The sequence below is a fragment of the Balaenoptera physalus genome, assembly GCF_965194825.1.
Source record: "Balaenoptera physalus genome assembly, chromosome: 12".
NCBI classification, from domain to species: domain Eukaryota; kingdom Metazoa; phylum Chordata; class Mammalia; order Artiodactyla; family Balaenopteridae; genus Balaenoptera; species Balaenoptera physalus.
In genome coordinates this window covers 16,556,642-16,580,767 of record NC_138897.1, presented here as the reverse complement: position 1 = coordinate 16,580,767, position 24,126 = coordinate 16,556,642, and the positions used below count along the sequence as shown (strand labels likewise).

Genomic DNA, 24,126 nt, shown 5'->3' with positions numbered 1-24,126 from the left:
TTGTCTTCCACAGAGGGTTCTCTGGGGTTATGCTCTGATCTAAGTTATGAAAACTCAAATGCATTTTAAAGGAATGTAGTCACTTGAATAATAAAACACAATTTTCATGGGATATTTAATCTTCTGCAGGCAGACTCAGGATAAACTCCTGGGTATTCATTAATAAAGCAAAATGTGGAAAATGGGGCATTTTGGAACATTTTACCAAACTGCAGATTAAAATTAAATATTAAATCAGTTAACTCCATGTGAAAGTAAAGAACCACTTCTAATGTACTCTGTCATGGCTCAGTGTTGCATATTTTCTAATTTTGTGAATATGAAATAGAATATTTTCATTTTGAGGTTAAAAAAAATGATTATGTGATTCAGACTTTTCCTTCTCTTTTTCTCCCGTCTTCAGCATATTGTGGACCATATTTTCTCTTTCCTTGATTTTCCTCTCTTCCTTTCCTTCTTCCCAAGCATTTAGATAACACTTAAGCGCTAAAAGCTCTGAAGTTAGGTAAGTGGAGGTGAATAAACTCCTCGTGGGCTCCCCGTTTCCAGGTGGGTGCCACATATAAAGAAGGGTGCTTGTCAGGGTGGACCTTCCATCCAGCGGGCTGTCTTTCTTTTACTTTTTCTTTATATTACTTTTCCTTGCCTCTTCATATATATATTTGACTTTATTTCTATAAAATACAGTTATTAAGAAAACAGCATCACATTAACTTGTACATTCAACTTGAAAGGGCATTTTCCCAGACTGGAGCAGGTGCTTAAGAAATATAAACTCCTAAGTAAAATGAAGTACCCTTGTCAGTGCTCCACTGTCATAACCGGGGCATATCCAGATGTTCCTGTGCCTCGGGCTTCCACATTCTTCCCTACTCTTTTTCACCAGAAGGGTGGTTATTACCTCTTTAATGACTTCTAGTTATTCTTTTGACCTTTAACTGTACCTGGTATCTGCTTGCTAAAATCTCCGTGACTCTGAATTGCCCTGTTAAAGGAATTCTTTTTTTTTTTTTAATTTTTATTGGCGTACAGTTGCTTTACAATGTTGTGTTAGTTTCTACTGTACAGCAAAGTGAATCAGCTATACGTATACATATATCCCCTCTTTTGGATTTCCTTCCCATTAGGTCACCACAGAGCATTGAGTAGAGTTCCCTGGGCTATACAGTTAGGTTCTCATTAGTTATCTATTTTATTTTATTTATTTTAAAAATTTTATTTATTTAATTTTAAGATATTTATTTATTTATTTGGCTGCATCGGGTCTTAGTTGCAGCACGTGGGCTCTTCGTTGCGGCACACGGGCTTCTCTGTAGTTGTGGTGCACGGGCTCCAGAGCATGCGAGCTCTCTAGTTGCGGCATGCCAGCTCAGTAGTCGCGGCCCGCAGGCTCTCTAGCTGTGGCATGCAGGCTCAGTAGTTGCGGTGCGCAGGCTTAGTTGCCCTGAGGCATGTGGGATATTAGTTACCCCACCAGGGATTGAATCCACGTCCCTTGCATTGGAAGGCGGATTCTTAACCACCGGACCACCAGGGAAGTCCCAGTTATCTATTTTATACATAATGTCAATAGTGTGTATATGTCAATCCCAATCTCCCAATTCATCACACCCCCCACCTTCCCCCAAAGGAATTCTTCCGCCCCCTTTTTTTGAGAAATTTAAAAGTACTTTGTACTTTAAATTTAAATTAAATTAAAATATAATTTAAATTTAAAATTAAAAATTATGAGTTACATATCAAGTACTACCTATATTCCTACCAGCCACTATTTTAACTGTGAATATCTTTGTACACATGTTCTGTTCCCTCCCCCTCTGTCTCTCTGTTCAGCCCTCTTTTCTCCTCCTTTCCCTCCTCCTCCTGCCCTTTCCTCCTTTTTCCTGGGACCTGGGACCTTTGTACTTAAGGATATTTAAAAAATCACCAGATAAAATGGATTATGCTTTATAAATGGGGTTTTAAAGTTTTTTTTATACTTGGTTTTGGTCTATTGTTTTGCATATGTCTTAAGACTTTTTACTTAAAATAAGAATTTATCTGTACCAAGTCTGAGGTACCTTGGAAAGTTGACTAGCTACCTCATTCTGTCTTTCTGACCAACGCTTTTTATTGTCGACCATACCATTTTCTGTCTCATCCTGGCATGATGGGATATTAAGTGCCAGCCTCAACCAGTTTGCCCTCTCTCCTGAGGCTTGGTGAACTCCTGGGTTCATACTTTGCTTGACTTGGGGGAAGTAGTTGATTGCCTAGATCAGATTTCCTTCAGGCTAAGATCCTTTAGGAAAGTGAAAGTGAAAGAGTACCAAATATCAGGCATATGCATAAATATGGATACTTACCCGTAGGCAAGCCTAGTTTACTATGAAGTCAAGAATATGTGGTCTCTTGATGAATGGAATGACAGAAATTGTTCTTTGAGACATGGTAAACATAAGGGTTATGCTTTAAGAGCGTGAGTAAATGGTTTTAATGTCTCTGTTTCCCTCATCTTTCACTTTATCACATGAGTTAAAAATACATCTTCAGAATTTTAAAGCAAATGGGTGAAACTCAGCACTGTATATCTTAAAGGTTATTTTTTGAAGTGTTCTTGTTTTTACAAGAATTCTTGAAGAGAAAGTTTTCTCTTGCGGTTCTGTGCTTTGGCAAAGTCTTTTTGGAATAGATCAAAGTCGTATTTTAAAAGGGTACTCCTGGACAAATGTATGCGTTGAAATAACATGGATGTATGTCTGTGACATAATGGAAACGTGTATAGACATAGAAAGTTGTCTGATATATTGTTGAAGGTAAAAAAAGCCTATTATGTTAAAATTATATATGTGTTTTTATGTTTATGCTTATATATGCATTTAGAAGTCTGTATCCCATATATTATCAAGTGATTCAAGTGGGCCTCCTGGAGACTTTTACTTTCTGTTGCTTATACTTCTGTTTTTTTGTTTGTTTGTTTGTTTTTTAGAATATTGGCAAAAAGCATATACTACTCTTACAAGAATAATGTTTTAAAAATCCAGGAAAGAAAGAGAGGCATTTTGAATAAATGGCAGCCTGTTGTCTAAATAGAGCTCTTTTCAAAGATGCTACCTGGGCATTCGAGTTAAGACTGATTCTAAGGACGACATAGCGATGTTCACATAGAGATTTTGAATCTAAGAGGTTGTGTTGGCTGGAAGGTCCCTGAGTGGGGGGTGAAAAAGACAGAGGAGGTAGGATACTATTACTGCAGCGGAATTCATGCAGAGGGACTCAAGGTTCTGCTGCTGATGAATGAAATGGTGGGGTTCTTGCCCTATCGTTTCTGTAGTGTTCATTACACAGAACGTCTAAGGAATGCTTGTCAGTAAACTGAGAGCAAGTTGGTTATTCCAGGCTGTCAAATCAGCAATTTCTAATTTGTACTTCAAAGAAAAAAAAAGAGTAATTAGAAGTTTCTCATTACTTTTAGACATCGGTGAATCTCTTCCCACTGTGGAGTAAGTTAATGGTTAGCTTTCAGAGATGAGGTAATTAGGAAGCTGTATACCTTTTTGGATCTAAGTGCTTATTACTTAATATATTAGAACTGCTTGAAGACCTAGCTTCCTTGTGAAATGGTTGGCTTTAGTATTTTATCTTTAAAGGGTTTGTTTGGCCTATGCATCTCTGTGTGGAAGCCAGAGAGAGCAGTGATTGTGTGGCGTGGAATGGTGGCACCGTTTTAATTTAACTGTGGATCAGCTGGGTGGTTCCAGAATATCCTAATCCTTCAGGAAAGTCATCAGAGTTCACTGGGTTTATTGTGGCTTTGTCCTTCTCCTGTACTTACTGCCTTTGGTAGTGCGATAGAAGAGCCATTTCCTCTGGTTCTAGACTCAAACCGCTTAGAGAAGGAAGAGATGCTCCACGGCCCTGCACTGTCTTGCTGGGACCTTTGTTGTGGATCCCCATTGTCTTCTTGTTCTTAGTCCATCATTTGTCTTCTCGTTATCAGCACTTTTGCAAAGAAGCATAAATCCATGATTTTCATCTTGGAAAGCCTTCTGTTTAGGAAGTGTTTAAATAATAAAGTAAGTGAAAATAATATTCTCATTAATCAAATCCAATAAACCATGGCTCGCTCTGGGTATTAATTTGCGAGGCTTTAAGACTATTGACTTCCTTCCTCTTCCTGAAAGAATTAATTAATCATTTGCTTTTTCTGCAGTTTTTTTTAAAAAAAAAATAAATTTATTTATTTATTTACTTATTTATTTTTGGCTGTGTTGGGTCTTCGTTGCTGTGCACGGGCTTTCTCTAGTTGCGGTGAGCGAGGGCTACTCTTTGTTGCGGTGCACGGACGTCTCATTATCATGGCTTCTCTAGTTGTGGAGCACGGGCTCTAGGCACGCGGGCTTCAGTAGTTGTGGCATGCGGGCTCAGTAGTTGTGGCTCGCGGGCTCAGTAGTTATGGCACGCGGGCTCAGTAGTTGTGGCTCACGGGCTCAGTAGTTGTGGCACGCGGGCTCAGTAGTTGTGGCTCACGGGCTCTAGAGCACAGGTTCAGTAGTTGTGGCGCACAGGCTTAGCTGCTCCGTGGCATGTGGGATCTTCCTGGACCAGGGCTTGAACCCGTGCCCCTTGCATTGGCAGGTGGATTCTTAACCACTGCGCCACCAGGGAAGCCCTTTTCTGCAGTTTTGATCCTCCCTTTACTCGCTTCATTGTCAGGCACTCCTTGGCATTTTATGATCAGAACTAGCCTATCAAGTTTTTCTGGATACTTTGGCAGTTTTATCTAGGTTAATGTTGTGCCTTACCTGGAATATTTTTTTTTTTTTTTTTTTAACCTGGAATATTTTAGATGCTAAAGTACATTAAAGTTGGGGGGAGGTGCTACTGGAATCATAAGAACTGTGTTGTGGGACTTGGAAAAAAGTTAATATCCCACAGGAAAGGGCAAGAGAAATTGTACCCGAATTTTCCTCTCTTGTCTAATGTCCGTGTGGCACGGGGCCAATGAGCAGAGGCTCTAATTGGGTTCTTCTGTGTAAATTGTCACTAAATTTTGACCCCAGTTGGCTTGCCCCACTTGGATTGTCTGACAGCGTGTACCAATCGCAACCGGCATCGGTGGTGTTCTACAGAGACCAGGCGTCTTCTGGGTGCCTGGCCGTCTCTGCTTTGTGTGGGGCTGTCTGCCTGTGAATAGACTTCTTTCTTTCTTTCTTTCTTTTTTTTTTTAAATTTTTTTGGCTGCACCTCGCTGAGGGGCTTGCGGGATCTTAGTTCCCTGACCAGGGATGGAACCCTTCTCCCTTGCAGTAGAAGTCCTAACCACTGGACCGCCAGGGAATTCCTAGACTCATTTCTTGAACGCGGTATTTCCCAGAAGGCATGGAGCACCTCTGAGATGTTCTCCAAGGAGAAGAAGGTCCAGAGGTCAAATAGATTTGGGAAACATTTCGCACTCCAGCTCTCCTTTGTGATTCAAAACGCACGTTACTCTGTTAAAGATCTCAAAAGGAGGTGGGAATAAAGATTCCCACGTTTGTGGAACGTTTTGTGGTAAAGAAGCCAGTTTAAACTTCGTTTAACCATTGGACCCTAGAATCTTCCTTCCCTCCTAATATCTGTAAAGAGAACACATTTTGGGGACTCGTGATGGTGGGAATCGTGTTGTTGCTGCCTCTCACCAGCTCACCCGCCCGTCGCAGGTACCTCTTCTCAGCCCACCAGGGACGTCATATCAGTACCTGGAAATGTATCATGGTGGGAGTATTTAAATCACAGAAATGGATAAACACTAAAAATCAGGACTCCCCACCCCTCAGACTGCTGGTTGTTAAAGGTTACAAGCCCTCTGCTGATAATCAGCCCATTTCCCCAAAGATGTTGCAAAAGAGAACCAGACGTTAGAATACATTTCTAAAATCTTCATTTAAAAAATTGATTGTAACTTGTTCTCCCTGTTCGGTGCAGCAGGTTTTTTTTTTTGTTCTGTTTTTTAAATTGTGGTGAAACACACATAACATAATAGCTTTCATTTTAACCGTTTTTCAGCGTACAGTTCAGTGGCATTCAATGCATCACCCTCAACAAACTTCTCCATCACCCCCAACAAAAACCCTGGATCAATTAAACTGTCACTCTCCCTTCCCCTCTTTCCCCAGCCCCTGGTAACTTCTGTTCTGTGTTCTGTCTCTCTGAATTTACCTATTCTAGGCACCTTAGATAAGTGGAAAGTATAGCAGTTTTCTTCTGGCATGTCTGCTGGGACCCAGCCGAGCCATCCCCGGTGTCCGGTGGGAAGGAGGGTTGCAGCATATACGTGGGACATCTTTATATTCCTCCCCCCTGCATGGTTTTTGGTCCGCATATATGAATCTCTTACTGTAAGCCACCTCAGATCCTTCTTTAGAGGTATTATATAGATAAAACAACATATGATACACATAAATGTTGAAAAGACCAATAACTTGGATGGACTGGAGCAGGTTGGGACTAATCAGAGAGAGGTGTCTTCAGGAGGCTCTGAACAGGAAGAAGATAGAGTAGGCTGAGGAATAGAGCATATGGAGATAAACCAGCAAAAGAACAAGTTGGGAGACAAGATCTCAGCCCTGTGTGACCTTCCATTTTAAAATGGGCAGCCTGGTTAGCTAGAGACATAAAAGGCTACACAGAATATATTCTTCAAAGGGCCATAGTTTTGTTCTGGGGTCAAGTCTTCGGTTGTAAGCCTTTTTCTTTTTTCTTTCTGTTTCTACCCCCCAGGACTTGGACATAAACACAAAAAATTCTCTGGGTTGGAATTTCTCTTTGATATTGGTCCTGGTCTAAGGGGGAATTGTTACTCACATTTCATTATGTTTGCTCTTAGATTTGGTAAGTTTGACAGAACAGTTAAGCTGTTTCTGAATTAAGCAGTTTTGTAAGTAGGTATTTTTTTCAGAATATAGATCATCCAAAAAGTAGTTGAATGCCAAAAGCTTTTCTTCTCTCCCCGTTTTTCCTTCCCTTTATTTATGTATTTATTTTTTGAATCTATCACTGGATAGACCATCTCTCTCTCTCTCTCTCTATTTTTTTTAAATAAATTTATTTATTTATTTTTGGCTGCGTTGGGTCTTCGTTGCTGCGCGCAGGCTTTCTCTAGTTGCGGTGAGCGGGGGCTACTCTTCCTTGCAGTGCGCAGGCTTCGCATTGCGGTGGCTTCTCTTGTTGCAGAGCACGGGCTCTAGGGGCGTGGGCTTCAGTAGTTGTGGTGCTGCACAGGCTTAGTTGCTCCATGGCACGTGGGATCTTCCTGGGCCAGGGGTCGAACCCATGTCCCCTGCATTGGCAGGCGGATTCTTGACCACTGCGCCACCAGGGAAGTCCCTCCTTCCCTTGAGTTTTAACTCTCACTTGAGTAAGGGTCTTCTAAAAGCATTGAGGTTGGGGAAGAGAGACCTAGCAAAGAAAAATACATTAAAAAATTCTTTTTGAATACTCATGACACCTAATTTTGGAATCGAAAATGACTATTTTGGGGTTTTCAGTTATATAACATTTTGGGACAAATAATAGAATTTGCTGTATTTCACTGTAAACAATTTTGAGACCACACTAAGTGCAGTAACAGCCTACGGGTTACAATCAGTGAACTGTTTTCATATTTGCATTTCTGTTTAGGAAAAGCCATGAACACATTTGATGTATTTTTGGAGAAATGAGGCTTGAGGAACAGAGGGATTTTTGAGTTGTTTACATTGAGGAAGGAGATGTGAAGTTAAGATGGTTAATGATTTTTAACAATTTAAATTTTTTGTTGAAGTAGTACATGTATACAGAGATTAAAAAAAAAAAAAATCAAACAGTACTTTCCAGTCCTTATCCCTGTAGGCCGTCAGTGTCAACTCTTTGATCTGTTCTTCCGTTATTCTCACTGCAAAATAATATTCTTACACTGCTGAATTTGGACGTCTTCATTTTAGAAATAACCGTCTGGCCGCCTGTTCTCGTCGGGATGTGAGCCTGGGCTGTGGACACAGAAGGTCAGGGTTCTCGTCCATCCTCTGCCCTTCACTGGCCATCTTGTCCTTGAGCAGCGCACTTAAACCTTCCCTGCCTGATACATGAAACAGGGATGATAGCGATAATGATAATAATGGCCCCCAGGCCTGCCCTTAATGTTGCAGGGCCTGGGGTAAGAGCACAAAAGGAGGCCAGACGGCTAAATATTTAAAAGGGATAATGAAATATTTAAGAGATACATTTAAATATTTAAAAGGTATATACCATATGCCTAAATATTTGAAAGGTTTAAATCAAGCTGTGGCTATGGCCTGGCCCCCGTTTTCACCCAGGGCCTGGGAGCCTGCTCCTGCGGTGTCTCCCTCAAGACCCAGAGTCTGGAGACGCCCTCATCCTTGGAGCAGCCGGGTGAGCTGAGTGACGGCAGGAACCTGCACTGGCGGCCCCGCCGGACGCTGGCCCTGGACCCGCTGAACCAGCTGTAGACTAGACTGAGCGGCTCAGGCCTCCCAGGGAGCCTGGCTGTGGGTGGATTCTCCCAGTGGGATAATTGTCTGGAGCTTGTTCTGACTGAGACTTATCCAGGCAGTTGTAAGCACCTCCCCAAACCTGCACCTTCTAGGCAGGGGGGCCGCAGGGGCCCTGCCACCCCGGGGCAGAGGCTGCGATCTGCACGCAAATGCCCCTCCCTCACTCACCCCATGTATCTCTTTCCCATGATTCCCATTCAGTCAGCCAGTTTCCAAAGTTAAAAAACAACAGAAACAAAACTTGGCTATGAGACTGAAAAAAGAAAAAAGAAAAACCTCCGTGTTTAGATAAACGGGTTGTATGAAGCTCGAGCCCAGGGCAGAGGCTCCTTTTGTCTGGAGGCAGAGGTACTGAGCGCCCTTGGCCGTTGCGGGGAATCACAAGCAGAGCTCTCACCACGGTGCCTGCGGCACAGCAAGTCCTGTACTGTTGTTTGCTGTGTTTCTTAAATTTTGGGTGTTCTGTAACTATGCTGTGGTGGACATTTGTCATATGAGGTGCTGGGCCATCAGAGGTAGAGGCTTGCCAGGTTAAGCCAAAAAAAAAAAAAAAAAAGATGCCCAGATAAACAATGGAATGTACTTCTAGGGAAAGACTAATTGTCGTTTATCTGAAATTCAGATGTGTCTGGCAGCTCTGTGAGGACCCTTTCAGTCTGAGACTTGGCTCCTTCAGTCTTGGGAGATATATTCCTATATTATTTCTTTGATAATATCGTCTCTGTGTTTTCTCTTTCTGAAGCACTCTTATTAGATGTTGGACCCGCTGGATTGAACTTTTACTTTTAATGCCTTTTCTCTCCTATTGTCCAGATCTCTTTTCTAGTTCTACTTTCAGAGAGATACCCTGATTTCCTTGACTTTTTTTTTTTTTTTTTACCTGTTTTATCTTTTATTTCAGTTACTGGTATTTATTCTTTCTAAACATTCCTTCTTGTTCTTTGGGTGCTGCTTCTCCATAACTTCCTGCTTTTTTCCTCTGAGGATAGTGTTTGCGTACGTACATATGTTTCTCTACTCTTTGAGGCATTTCTGTCCTCATTTTGCTCTTTTATTTGTTTGTTTACTTTGGTCTGTCTTGTGTGGGAGGCTCTCCCACAGGTCTGGTGATCTTTAAGGACGAGGCTGTGACAAGCTCATTGGAAGCTGGGCCCGCCCAGACCCGTCCTTGGGCTTCTCTGCGATCAGTCATGGAGACAGACTCTCCAGTGAAGGGTCCCACACATCAGCACCTGGAGCTTTCGTTTCTCAGGGTCCATTCTTCTGCCTGGGCAATAAACTTGGCTTGTGGCCTTAGGGGTGGAGGAAAGGGAAGGCTAGGCTTTTCCATCTCCTACCTCACCATGGGGGCTCTGAATCTTGAGCCTCCATGGCTTTGGTTAACCCAGAGAATTTTCCTCTTGCCCTTCCCCCAGCTACGCCAGATGGCAGAGGGTCAGGGCATCCTCCAAGGGCTCTTACAGGGGCATGCCCATCATACAAGGACATGCGGACTTCATCTACTCCCTGTTTTCAGCCCCACCCCACTCCTTCCATATCTGGTGTCCCCTTTGCTGATTCCAAGGCCTGAGCTTCTTTGAAGTCCCTGGGACTAACTGTCCTCCATGTCTGCAGCCCCCTCCTGCAGGACCTTGGGATATAACTTCTCGACCACTGTCCTCTTCCTTTTCCCAAAACTTTACTGGTGTCTTACGTTGGCTTTGGCTCCATTCTCGTGGCCCTATCCTGTGGGTGTATACTGTATATTGTTGGTAACAACTTTATTGAGATACAGTTCACATACTATACAATTCACCCATTTGTACCATACAGTTCAGTGGTTTTTGGTCTTTTCACAAGAGTTGTGTAACCGTCTCCACAGTCAGATATAGGACCTTTCCATCACCTCAAAAAGAAACCCTGTCTGTTGGTGGGAATGTAAATTGGTGCAGCCACTATGGAAAACAGTATGGAGGTTCTTAAAAAACTAAAAATATAGTTACTGTATGATCCAGCAATCCCACTCCTAGGCGTATATCTGGAGAAAACTAACTCAAAAAGATACATGCACCCCAGTGTTCAAAGCAGCGTTATTTACAATACGAAGACATGGAAGCAACCTAAGTGAATATTGACAGATGAATAAAGAAGATGTAGTATATGTATACAATGGAGTATTACTCAGCCATAAAAAAGAATGAAATAATGCCATTTGCAGCAACATGGATGGCCCTAGAGACTGTCATACTAAGTGAAGTAAGTCAGACAGAGAAAGACAAATATCATATGATATCACTTATATGTGGAATCTAAAATATTATACAGATGAACTTATTTACAAAACAGAAACAGACTCAACAGACATAGAAAACAAACCTATGGTTACCAAAGGGGAAGGGGAGTGGGGAAAGAATAAATTAGGAGTTTGGGATTAGCAGATACAAATTACTGTATACAAAAGAGATAAACAACAAGGTCCTACTGTACAGCACAGGAAGCTATATCCAATATCTTTAACCTATAATGGAAAAGAATATGAAAAAGAGTAGATATATATGTAGAACTGAATCACTTTGCTGTACACCAGAAACTAGCACTACATTGTAAATCAACTATACTTCAATTTTATTTATTTATTTAGTTAGTTATTAAAACAACTTTTTTTTTCATTTATTTTTGGCCGTGTTGGGTCTTCGTTGCTGCATGCAGGCTTTCTCTAGTTGTGGTGAGCGGGGGCTACTCTTTGTTGTGGTGCGCGGGCTTCTCATTGTGGTGGCTTCTCTTGTTGCAGAGCACGGGCTCTAGGTGTGCGGGCTTCCGTAGTTGTGACACATGGGCTCTGTCGTTGTGGCGCATGGGCTTTGTTGCTCCATGGCATGTGGGATCTTCCTGGACCAGGGCTCAAACCCATGTCCCTTGCATTGGCAGGCGGATTCTTAACCACTGCGCCACCAGGGAGGTCCCTCAATTTTAAAAAATAATAAAGTAAAATAAGTAAAATAATAATAAAGTAAAATAAGTAAATGGAGTAAGAAAAAAAAAACCACAGTGCTTTTTAGTTGTCACTCCCTAGTTCTCCCAACTCTCCAGCCCTAAGCAACCACATATCTACTTTCTATCTGTATATGCTATTTTTATCTTTTTAAAAATACTTTTAATGTCATCTTTGTAGGATTTCAGGAGGGAAGGGAAAGAAACTCATGAATTCAGTCAACTTTCTTTCGTGGGAAGTTCTTGCCATGTATAAAATATTAACATGTAAAAGCATTCTGCCCATTTCTCTACTTCTGCATTCTGAGGATTGACTAAAGTACCCTTTGACAGACGTGGGAATTTTCCTTCTATTCTCTCTCTTTTCCCCCGCCTTTTTTTATTCCCTTGTTTAATGCCCTTGCTTGACCGGAACCTCTGATCTTTCAGAGCTGGGAATGGCCAAGCCCAGACGAGTGGCCTTCATGTTCTCTTGGCTTCTGGAGTTTTCAAGTGTCTGAATAGTGGTTGTATGGGGTAGGTGACTTGGAGCTGGCAGGTCAGCCTCTGAATCCAGGCCCCCAAGTACCTTCTAGGTTGAGGAGGGGGAGGCTCTGCGCTTGTGAAAGTGGGTGTTGCTTTCAGTCACTTGACAGCTCTCACTCCCATGCATTCACTAGTCAGTCAACACCTGCTCTTGGGCAGTTTTAGAAAACAGACTTTTGAGCTCTGACTGAGCCAGTGAGGTAGAGAAGACAAACAGACAGACAGACAACATCACCTGTTATAAATGGTGATGAATACAAGGTCACAAGTTCTCATGGCTTTTGGGATTGACAGTGGATACTAACCTCTCCTTGGGGCAGCTGCCAGGGAGCCTTGCCCCCATCTCTTCTGGACTCTGAAGGTTCTGTACCTCACCCACTGCGTTCCCAGCCTGCCAGGCTGTGGTCCTCTCCTTTCCCACCTGCAAGACTGCCTCCCTTCCTCTTTCCCTGAAGAACGGGAACTCATCTTTCCAGAGAACGAGGTGGCTACGAGGTAGATGCTTCTACAACATGGGGGGCACTTAGCCCACTATTGCTTTGGCTTTTCTCCAAGCCCAGTCTGCATTCCTGTTTTTCTCTAGCTTTTGTTGGTGTAGTGCCTTGTGGGTGTTGGTTTAGGACTTGGACACTGCTTCTCTAGGATGGGGGGCTCCTGGCTGGGGGCACGATGCTGGACTCCCAGCATGGCGTTCATCCCTCTGGGGCGGGCCTCTGCTCAGGCTGGCGCTCAGCCCTCTGGGGGGGGCCTGGTCTGAGCTGGGCTCCGGTGACCTGTCAGTCAGCGTGTGAACCTGGTCCGGAGGTGTGGGTTGGACCAGGGTTAGGCAGGGAGCGGGTGAGACCGCAGCTAGTCCTTGGTTATCCTCGACTGGGAGGACAGAGCTTCGGAATTAAGAGAGAGAGTTATAGGGCAGTCAGAGACATAGTGAGGTATTTTGCTTTGTGAGTTGAAATTTTGCTGCCCTTTAAGAGGAAACTGTATTCTTTTCAATGTATGAACTCCAGGTGACCCACCAATGGGTGATCCCTAGAGCAGGCCTTGGAGGCACATCTACACTAGGAAAGGGGCCACTGTTTTGAAATGAAATGAGATGTAATAAAGAACCAGGGCCATCGTTCTGTAAAGTACCCAAGAATGTTCCTCCTCCTTTTTCTCCATTCAGACCATCATCACCTCAAAACTACTTCACTTTCTTGTCTCAAGAACATTTCTTCATTTTTCCTTTTTTCCCTCTAGTTTGTTTTATTATTCTAGCAAACAGGCAAAGAGGAAGAAAAGAGCATTTTAGTGCCTATGTGTTTGGTTCTTTTCATACATATTGTTTTCTTAAATACAACAGTCTTATGATATGGCAGTTATTATTAGTTCTCATGTTAAAGATGAGGAAATTGAGGCTCTTTCTTCAGAAAAGCCTGAGGAATGGGTTCTTCATCCTTGGCTAATGGAGGGGTGTGTGTGTGTGTGTGTGTGAGATTCTAGGTTAAGAAATAGCATGGCCCTAGGAGGAAAGGTGTGTCGTTCCCGGCCCCCCCTTCCCCCGCCCCAAGGAGAACAGTGGTTGGGGCTCTGATTGAATAGGGTCTTTGGTGTCAGGCCAAGGAATTTGGACTTAATTTGGAAGGTGATTCAAGGATTTTTGATAGAAGGGAGTGATAGATAGGATTAAAGTGTAGTTTTAGAAAGATTAATCTGGCAGTTCTGAATGAGAGCATGGAGAACAAGCGGGGTGTTGTGTCTTTCTGGGTGTAAGATGGGATGGTCCAAAGTGAGAGGAGTGACAGGGGTTATGATCGGCATGGATGTAACATTGCCAAGGAAGAGATGCAGGACTTGGTGGGAGAGAAAAATTTCATATAAAAATTACATGTATATATTTGAGATGGTAAATTTTATGATATGTGTATTTTATCACAGTTTTAAAAAATGAAATGTGTACTTTGCTTTCCTGTATGTGGGCCATTAATTACATTGGCTTCGTGATATGTGTGGATTTTAATATTTGGTTGGGAACTTATACTGCATATAATTTATTTAAAGGGAAACAGTAGTTCCCATTTTAGCTGTTAACTTTTGGAATGGCAAAACCCAGTTATGCTGTTATTGTAAAAAAGGAAAGGCTGGCCTTGTTAGAAGACACCTGAAGGATGACAAGAGGGGTAAGTGATTCATTTCTTTCCACGCGACCTGTATAACCAAATTGCTAGGAGGGACTTATTTTTCAGGCTGTTTTTTTTTTTTGGCTGCGCCACACGGCATGCAGGGTCTTAGTTCCCCAACCAGGGATCGAACCTGTGTCCACTGCAGTGGAAGCCCGAAGTCCTAACCACTGGACCTCCAGGGAAGTCCCCATATAGGCTGTTGTTTTATACGGCTAACTGTCAGTGATTCAGTAGTCCAGTTGCCCACCTTGGGCATAAAGAGAAACCAAATAAATCGTTTATCGTCACTGGCCACAGACTGGGGCTACCTGTAGTAGCAAACGATCATCTCCATCATTTTGTGTGCAAGAAAGCATGGAGAATGCAAACTTTTAGAAATTCTATTTCTAATAAACTTAGGTTTAAAAGTTGCTAAGCTGTTTTGATTACTCAGTGGCTGACCTTGAGGCAGCTTATTGGTAAGAGGATAAAATGGAAAATTAATCTCCACATGTGCAGAGCTGTTATTTAAACATTTTAGGAATTACTTCTTGTTTATAATGCCATTCGCCAACGTTCTTTGGGAGTAAAAGGATAGAAGTACCAACTTCTGCTCATCCCAGCTCCCCTCTTTGCATTTTAATACTCCCCCACTCTCTTAACTATTCATTATCTCTGTCTTACTTTTTAAAAAAAAACTTAAGTCCATGCTTTATTTAGATTTCCTCAGTTTTTACCCAGTGTCCTTTTTCTGTCCCAGGATCCCATCCAGGAGATCACATTGCATTTAGTCACCATGTCGCCTTAGACTCCTCTTGCTGTGACAGTTCCTCAGACTTCCCTTGTTTTTTATGACCTTGATAGTTTTGAGCAGGACTGGTCAGGTAATTTTGTAGAATGTCCCTCAATTGGGATTTGTCTGATGTTTTCCCTGTGGTTAGGCTGGGGTGTAATGTGTTTCTGGGATAACCTGCTCTTCTGTCACATCAAGGGGACGTACTATCCATATGACTTATCACTGTTGATGTTGACCTTGGTCACCTGGCTCAGATAGTGTTGGTGAGGCTTTTCCACTGTGGAGTTACTCTTTTCTCTCCCCTTTCCGTACTGTCGTCTTTGGAGGAGAGTCATTTAAGGAGTGGGATTTTTCTTCACCTCCATAAGGGTAGGGCATCTACATAAATTATTTGGAGTTCTGCACAGGAGATTTGTTTGCCTTTCCCCACTTATTCAATCATTTCAATCATTTGTATCAGTATGGACTCATGGATGTTTATTTTATATTTCAGGTTATAACCCAGTATTGCTTTATTTGTTGCTCAAATTGTACCAGCTTGAGCCGTTGGGAGCTCTTTCTGTTCACCTCTGTGTCCCTCTGACATGCTCCTCTCAATGCAGTTTGTTTCTTTTCTTTTTGTCTTGTTTTGGAGCACTTCCTTAATTTCTGGCACTACAGAATGCTCCAGGCTCATTTTGTGCATTTCCTGCCCAGTGCTGGAATTGGCCGTTTCTTCAAGGAGCGCTGGTCTCTTTTTCTAGTGGAGAGCAGTGTTAGAAACCCAGGTCTCGGTGCTGGCTGTCCTCACTTTTGGTCTTTGCCAGACATCTGCCCCAGTGCTGGGTTCACCTCATATGACTCATTTCTTCATTTTTCTATCAGGTCTTTTCATATGGTTGCCCAGATCTGTTTTTTTTAAATTAATTAATTAATTAATCAATTAATCAATTAAAAATTTTTTGGCTGCGTTGGGTCTTCGTTGCTGCACGCGGGCTTTCTCTAGTTGCGGCGAGCAGGGACTACTCTTCATTGCGGTGCGTGGGCTTCTCATTGCAGTGGCTTCTCTCATCGCGGAGCGTGGGCTCTAGGCGCGCAGGCTTCAGTAGTTGTGGCACGTGGGCTCAGTAGTTGTGGCTCACGGGCTCTAGAGCGCAGGCTTAGTAGCTGTGGCGCACGGGCTTAGTTGCTCTGCTGCATGTGGGATCTTTCCAGACCAGGGCTCGAACCCGTGTCCCCTGCATTGGCAGGCAGATTCCTTAATCACTGCACCACCAGGGAAGTCCCCAGATCTGATTTTTATAGCTGTCAGAATTTTAGCCTAGATCAATACAAAATTATTCCTTGGATGGGCAATCAAGCTGCTTTTATATATTTATTTTAAAAATGTGTTTTGTGTTCTAGTATCAACACTACATAGGAATCTGGCTACAAATTTAGATTGAATTTGGGTGGGTGATATTTTTGGTCTGTGATTTGTCTTTTATTACAGTATTTACAAGAATTTTACAGATTCATGAACCTTAGGGAGATAGTTAAAAACCTATTAAAATTAAATTTTGAGCATTTGGTTATATCAAGGCAAAATAAGCAGCTGAAATAGAATGGACCTGGGAGCTAGAGGTTTGCATTTATCATTCCCCAATTTAAGGTGCAGCTTAGATGATAGAGAATGCCAAGGGTAGCAGTATAGTTAAATGAAGGAGATTAATTAAAGTGTAGGCAACTGGAACGATATAAAATTCACATCTTCCGGATGTAATTTCTTCTCTGTATTTGTGCTTCCTAGGAAACCCTGCCTGAGAACCTGTCTAAGCACATATCTTGCTATTAAGTGTTAGGGAGACTGTAAGCTGCAGTGAATGCTCTTCTTTACTCTTTGTCTCAAAACAGAGACACACATTTTCTTTTCTGTTCCCCACATCACATTAATTATTATTATTATTATTTTTTTTAAAAAATTTATTTATTTATTTATTTATGGCTGTGTTGGGTCTTCGTTTCTGTGCGAGGGCTTTCTCTAGTTGCGGCGAGTGGGGGCCACTCTTCATCGCGGTGCGCGGGCCTCTCACTATCGCGGCCTCTCTTGTTGCGGAGCACAGGCTCCAGACGCGCAGGCTCAGCAGTTGTGGCTCACGGGTCTAGTTGCTCCGCGGCACGTGGGGTCTTCCCAGACCAGGGCTCGAACCCATGTCCCCTGCATTGGCAGGCAGAGTCTCAACCACTGCGCCACCAGGGAAGCCCTCACATTAATTATTAATCAGTTTTTTAAAAATTTTATTTTACTAACTGAGACTCAAAACTTAGAGCTTGATAAGATTCTTGGATCTCCTGTGGGGAAAACTTACTCGTGAGGGTCCTGAGGATTTGGAGAAGGCAGGTCTCACCCCCGACCTTCCATGCATCTGTGGAGGACAGTGCGTCTTCTGCAGGGCACCGAGCAGCCAGAATCCTTTCAGCTGTGACTGCCAAGCTTGCTGCTGCTGCTCGTGGGAAGCTTTGCCCACCGTGGAGAGCTAGTCCACAGTCTTGCTGTCATTTGGGCACTGCGGAGCTCAGGTGAGGGCGGTGCCCCGTGCCTCTGGTCTGAGCATCTCTTTGTCCCCCTCCCTGGTTCTGACCCGCTGGGTCATTTGCACCTCAGCCTCTAATTCTGATCCCGACTGAGGCTCACGCCTCGGCCTGTGGGTTCTGTGCTGGACAAGGTGAGCCCCTGACCTTTGACCCCTAGCCCCTTGGTACCAGCCCCCCTGCTGAGAGTGCTGCCCACTTAGGCTCCTTTCTCCTCTTGCTCAGATCCAGACACTGACGAGGAACCTGTCAGCCACACAGGTCTCCTGGCTGTGGTTGCAGGTCTCTGGTCTGGTTGTCGGATGAAAAGAGTAGGAACATTCCTTGAAAATCCCTGACCACCTGCCCTCCGTGTTTGAAATGTTATGCTTTCTGTGCTTTTTGTGTAGTGTATTTGATCATGACAAAGTTCCTTCTAGATATCTAAATAGCACAGCCCTGGGGTTGGGTGTATGCTGTTATCTCCATTTTTAGGTGGAAAACTTTCCAACACAAAGAAGCCAGAGAGCACAGGGAATGTTAGTGCTGGGAGGGACATTGGGCCTCACGCCCACTGTCTGCGTGTTGTCGCTGGGACATTAAAGCTCATTCTCTTCACCAGGGTTTGTCCATAGAAACTAGTTTATTTTCGGGAACCGTATGGATGGGTTTTTGTATGCTCTTGCTTATTAGTTAAGTGACAAGAACGTAGGTCAGTAAGTGATTTCATGGAGCTGCAGAGAGAAGTAAATAGGAAATTCATCATCTCCCTCCATGCATTCATTCATCACTCACAGAACAAATATTTCTTTTACAGCTAGTAAGCAAACCATATTAGGAAAAGTTTAAACTTTCTAGTAATGTAGAAATTGTATAAGAAGTCATCTTTTTGTCTCATAAATATTTATAAAGTTGGGGGGCAGGGTGGCTTAAAGTAACTCTAATGCATGGTGGCAGCAACAGAATTGGTGCAGCCATCTGGGAAATCATTCTGGCATTTGTGTTCACAGATCAGAAAAAATGGCCTGTGGTTAGATCACAATTTGGGAACTATAGCATCCCTCTTTTTGGAGACTTATAATATTTGTTAGCATAATAGAGGCTGTCCTGCAGAAAGAAATCTGTTCAATGTAGAAAAATTCAGCATTTACTATATGTATTTCAGTGCTGCATTTGTGAAAAGCCTAGTAAGGTCCTTCAAAACTGGTGTCTGTGTTTCACAGTGTGTGAAGTGCAGCATGTGAAGGTTTTTTTTTTGTTTTTTGTTTTTTATAAATTTATTTATTTATTTTTAGCTGTGTTGGGTCTTCGTTTCTGTGAGAGGGCTTTCTCTAGTTGTGGCGAGCGGGGGCCACTCTTCATCGCGGTGCGCGGGCCTCTCACTATCGCGGCCTCTCTTGTTGCGGAGCACAGGCTCCAGACGCGCAGGCTCAGCAATTGTGGCTCACAGGCCTAGTCGCTCCGCGGCATGTGGGATCTTCCCAGACCAGGGCTCGAACCCGTGTCCCCTGCACTGGCAGGCAGATTCTCAACCACTGCGCCACCAGGGAAGCCCGTGAAGGGTTTTTAATGTTTTCCTAGTGGAGGTGAGTGTCATGGAAAACATGGATAGGACTTGGAGGGGGGACAGGTTGGGAGGGAAAAAGAAGGAGGGCTTTAGTGTAAGTTGGACCTCCTGTTGGGAGAGCCAAGTGGCATATAAAGCTGGCAATTGGAAAGGTGGCTCTGAAGGCAGAATTAGGGCTGTAGGTAGAAATGTGTGAGTTCTGTGAATATATGGGCTTGTTGTGACCACAGGGGTGGCCGAGGTTGCCTTTGGACAAAGGTAGATGACAGAGTCTGAAGGGACCCAGGAGGGGAAGAGCCAGGGAGTCAGGGGAAACCCGAGGGGCCCCTAGCAGTGCCTGCAGGGTCCACGAGAGGCCGAGATGGCTGGAAAATGAAATTCTGCTGAAAGGCAGTGGCAGTAAGAAAGGGCACAGGCAACAAGGACCAGCACAAGGCAACAAAGAACGGGAATGGACCGTTTTTGGAGTGTTTTCTAGCTATGAGGCACTCGCTTTATTTCATTTAGTAGCTGTACACTGTTAAATGAATGCATGCATTTTCATTTAACTTTTTATTTTGGAATAATTTTAGCTTCTAGAAAAATTGCAAAAATAATACAAAGAATTTCCAGGTACCCTTTACCCAATTTTCCCTAGCCACCTTGTATAATTATAACATATTAATCAAAACTAAAAAATTATCATTGGTATAATGCTAACTAGACTATAGACTTTACTCAAATTTCAGCAGTTTTCACCTAAGTGGAGGACACTATTTGTGTCCGGTTCCCTTTCTCTGTAGCCTTACAGTGTACAGTCAAGCTTTTGTTTTCCAAAGTTACTTGGGTGGGTTCTTTTCCTCCCTACCCTCTTCAGCCTGGGTGTTATGTCATTTGCTTATGATATAGTTAGTTCTTTGTTACACTTGGTCTCTTATTTTGGGCCTCTCTTCATTCCTGACTGCTTTTATTTTTTGTTTACACACAGTAAAACTCTCCGGGTTTTGACAAAGACATAGACATGTGTATCCAGCCCCACAGTTGTGATATAGAACAGTTCTGTCACCTCCACATTTCCTCCTACAGCCTGGATTTTAACCGTGGTTTCAGGCGAGTGGGTAGCAAAGGGGTGGGGAAGGAGCTGGGCGGTGTAGGATCTGCCCAACGACTGAGAACTGAACTGTGAAGGCAGTGTGCCCATGGACAGAGCACAAGGGTAGGGTCGCCAGATTGAGGCTGAGGGACGTCTCTCTAGCCAGTAGGTAGAGGTAATAGGAGCGGCCAAAAGCCCTGGAGTAGGGCAGCAACCTCCCGGTGAGGACCAGCTTGGAAAGGCCAGCCGTGCGGGATCAGGCAGGGTCTGAAGGCAGGCGGACCGTGGGGAGGGGTCCTGCCTGTTGTCTCTGAAGCTGACTGTGGAAAGAAGGAGGTGTGGAGTAGGTACCAGGGGAAGGTTAGAAACAGCCTCTGTCCCCTGGCAGGGTGGGAGTTAATGAGAAGGAAAAGAGAGGGTGGTGGGGCAGAGTGACACAGAGCGTGCTCTGGGGCACGAGGAGCAGGGATTGGCTGCAGTCCTCTCTAGAGGAACCCTGGGCAGCTGCAGAACCATGTGGAAAACGCAAAGGAGCTTTTTACTGCAGAGCTTTCGTTTGACCTGTGAGTGCTTGGAGTTGGGGGGAGTGATGCAAGGAGTAGGCCAAGAACTGCGAGTCGAGCTTCTGGAAAAGGCTGAGCTTTGTAGGGACCATTTGCTTCTATTCCTGTGGGAGGAAGGGGGCGGTGGAGGAGGGAAGGGGAGGCGCTCGTAGGTATAGCCTTGAAGGATAACCACAGGGAAGGGCAGGGGCTGGATATGTTCTTGTCTTTCCCAAGGTTGTGCCCTGATTAAGTGACTCTGTGTTTATATTTCCAGAAGCAGTTTGAACTTTCACATCGGTGGTTTTTCAAATCAGGAATATTAGGTATTAACTGAAGAAGAAAACATGGCCTTGGCCAGAGTATCTGTATGTCAATATTGATACCATCAGGATTCAGTGAAACAAGAAGATATCTATTCTGGATGATAGCAGCTGCATTAGCTAATTTCTTATTAACTCATACAGAATTAAAACGCATATTCTTTTCTTTTCACCTTATGTACAGACTGTCTTCTTACACATGGGCAGCTAACCTGGTGGAGGCTGTTTAGAAAGTGAAGTTCTTCTGGCCTCAGCAGGCGGTGTGCAGGGAGCGGGGGGAGCGCCCGCCATTGCTGGAAGGTGAGAGGGGCTGGGCGCTCTGTGGTCCTGGGTCACACTTCTTCCCAGTGGCTGGAGCGGAGCCTCAGACCTACACGGTGCCCTGGCTTACCGTCCAGATCCGCCCAGGGCCTGATTAGTGTGGAGGATGGAGATGAAGTAACACTTCTCTTTGGCGTTTTGGCACTTGTATGGGGCCTTCAGTTGGCATGTATTTAAGAGATTCCATAGCTCCATTTATTATTGCTTATTTTTTCCCTCAAAGCTATACACACGTAGCCATTCGTGTGTGTGTGTGTGTGTGTGTGTGTGTGTGTGTGTGTGTATTTTCTTTTTTAGTTATTAGTTTTTTGAGACCTAAGTGTCTGCCCGTTTTTGGGGCCCAGTCTCCTTGTCCGTCCCCCACCGTTTCCTAGAGAGAAGCACTGAGGCAGAGACGTAGCCGATCAGGTGTTCTGTTTTGTTTTGTTTTTGTTTTTTGTTTTAAACTCCACAAAACTGACATCTGTTCCCAGCTGGTTTAGGAAGAGCGAGCAAAGAAGCATGAAGCAGATTTGTGTAACTGAACCTGCTGTTGGGGATGGAATTGCAGTGAGAAAATATTTTTCCCTGATAAGCAATTCAGATTGAAGTGAGGGAGAAGGATATGGTCAGTTGGGGAAAAAGAGATGTGATGTCTTTTTCTCTTTTGTGGTTGAAGACATGTCCTGATGGAGAGCGTTGAAAATGCTAAAGGTGAAAAGGGATTGGTGAAGAAGGAAGAGCCAAGGGTGTGTGTGTACTAGTATGAGGGGAAAGGCAGGGATTGGGAGGTAGAGGCCGGGAGAAGCCAACCCCCTGCTTATTTCTTTGAAGACATGAAACCTGAGGGTGCTAAGTCATTTTCTATGAGGAACAAACTAAATGTGAAGCATTGCATAATGTAAACACACATTATAAGAACATTGCATATTTGAAGAAAAGAAGGTTAGAAATGTGAGTTAGATTCATTAATCTGTTGAATTACTTCTTCGAAAAGGGCTTCAGTGGCCAGATAAGTGCCAGAAAACAGTGACAAATATAGTCCCCCAAAAGGATAACAGACCTTGGATTATCATAGTTGTTCTTTGAAAAGTTTGTATAATGCTGTTGAGGCGATCTATAGACTTTGATTTGTTTTTCTTCAGGATTATTATGACTTAGCGTTTATTGATTTTCATTAAAGAAAATGTTAGTTTCTCCATTTACATGGGGAAGCCGATGTGTTGTCACTGGTCACATTGACCTTTGCATATTCATTTTGCAGGCGTGTATCTGGGGATTATTTGCAGTTGGGTCCAGTGGTTACATTATGACTGGGAGCTTCTATGCCATCATCCTCTAGTTGGAAATTGACAAGTGGCTCCATGAAGAACAGTTTTTTATTGCAAAGTATAAGAAGTATGATTAAGGGGTGTATGGGTTTTTCTTAAGTTTTTCTTTTGATTTGATAACTTTTGACTTTTACCAGCAAAGATGAAATAGCTTACTATAATTTTAAGAGACTTTGGTAGGAAAGGAAGTGTTTTGTCTGTGTCATAGGAGGGAATAGAGTGACCATGTGACAGACTTGAGCTCTTTGATTTTCTTTTTTTATAAACAGGCCTAGCATTTTCCCCCCCAGACATTTTCAAGGTGAAAGGACTTTTATACGTTAAGCACAAATGCTGTTAGTGAATTATACGTTATTTATAGGGGGTTTAGTTTTAAATTAAAAGACTGTTAGTGCCTCTGAAGGAAGCTGTATTTTACAGGGTTTAAATGAGATGAAAGACATTATTGCAATAACTAAAACTAATTCTGTTTGAAAGTCAAGCTGTTGAGGGAAAGGGAAGCTAAAATGAGATCTTTTTATCTTATCTTTTAAACGAGAAGACTGAGATTTATCTTTGTAATGTTTTTAAGCAGAAGAATCTATTTTTAAAACAGTACTTAGGAATTGGGGAGAAAAACAGTAAAGAAAACTTTCAAACATAAACATTTCTCTCTGTATTTGATAGAACGGAGAAATGAAGCAGGAGTTAAGCATTTTTTTCCCCAAGTGGTAAATTCACTCTCGCCTTCCAGAACGTGGGAAGGGTGAGGGTAATAGGACGGTGTGATTGTGGGCATGAAAAACATTTCTATAAACCAAAAAAGAAGTGTGAAGTTACAGACAGCGGTGTTTATTACATTGATTATACAACCCGGGAGAGGTGAACTCACCGCCACTATGGTCTTGGGTTTCAGACAACGCGATGTGCTTTCAGCGGCCGCTGCACTTGGCCTGTTATGCCCGCTGTGCATTTTCACCTTATAGTCAGGATTCAGGTGAACTAGGAGAGCTGACTCATATGTTTTTTGTTTTTTTAAATTTATTTTTATTTATTTATGGCTGTGTTGGGTCTTCGTTTCTGTGAGAGGGCTTTCTCTAGTTGTGGCAAGCGGGGGCCACTCTTCATCGCGGTGCGCGGGCCTCTCACTATCGCGGCCTCTCCCGTTGTGGAGCACAGGCTCCAGACGCGCAGGCTCAGTAATTGCGGCTCACGGGTCCAGTTGCTCCGCGGCATGTGGGATCTTCCCAGACCAGGGCACGAACCCGTGTCCCCTGCATTGGCAGGCAGACTCCCAACCACTGCGCCACCAGGGAAGCCCGACTCATATGTTTTTAAACCGCTGCTAATTCACTCTTACCTCTCCACAGTGTCCCAGTACTTCACTCCAAAGAGTTCATCTGGGTTTATCTTCTTCCCTAAAGAGAAAGTATATACATCTTAGGCATTTAGAGGAATGAGGGGTGGGAGCAGGTATGGCTACATGTCCACAGAGAAAGTTGTTCCTGCATCAGGAGTGTCTTCTGGACTCCTTGGGG

The 24,126-nt window shown here is 43.5% G+C and overlaps 1 protein-coding gene and 1 long non-coding RNA gene across 11 annotated transcripts in view; one reads left to right on the top strand and one right to left on the bottom strand.

Annotated features, from left to right (window-relative positions):
* ZNF532 (zinc finger protein 532) overlaps nucleotides 1-24,126 on the top strand; it is a 107,624-nt gene that overhangs the window by 20,703 nt on the left and 62,795 nt on the right. For 2 of the 10 annotated variants that reach the window (XM_082417910.1, XM_082417919.1), the window contains exon 3: nucleotides 21,163-21,278. The exons of the other annotated variants lie outside the window; for them this stretch is intronic. The gene's annotated coding sequence lies outside the window, so the exon portion shown is untranslated. The remainder of the gene's footprint in view (nucleotides 1-21,162; nucleotides 21,279-24,126) is intronic. 10 annotated transcript variants of the gene reach the window in all.
* LOC309640000 lies at nucleotides 4,214-6,299 on the bottom strand. Its single transcript, XR_014251977.1, has 2 exons — nucleotides 4,815-6,299; nucleotides 4,214-4,784 (listed from the first exon to the last, which is right to left on the bottom strand). It is a non-coding gene; the product is annotated as an uncharacterized lncRNA (long non-coding RNA).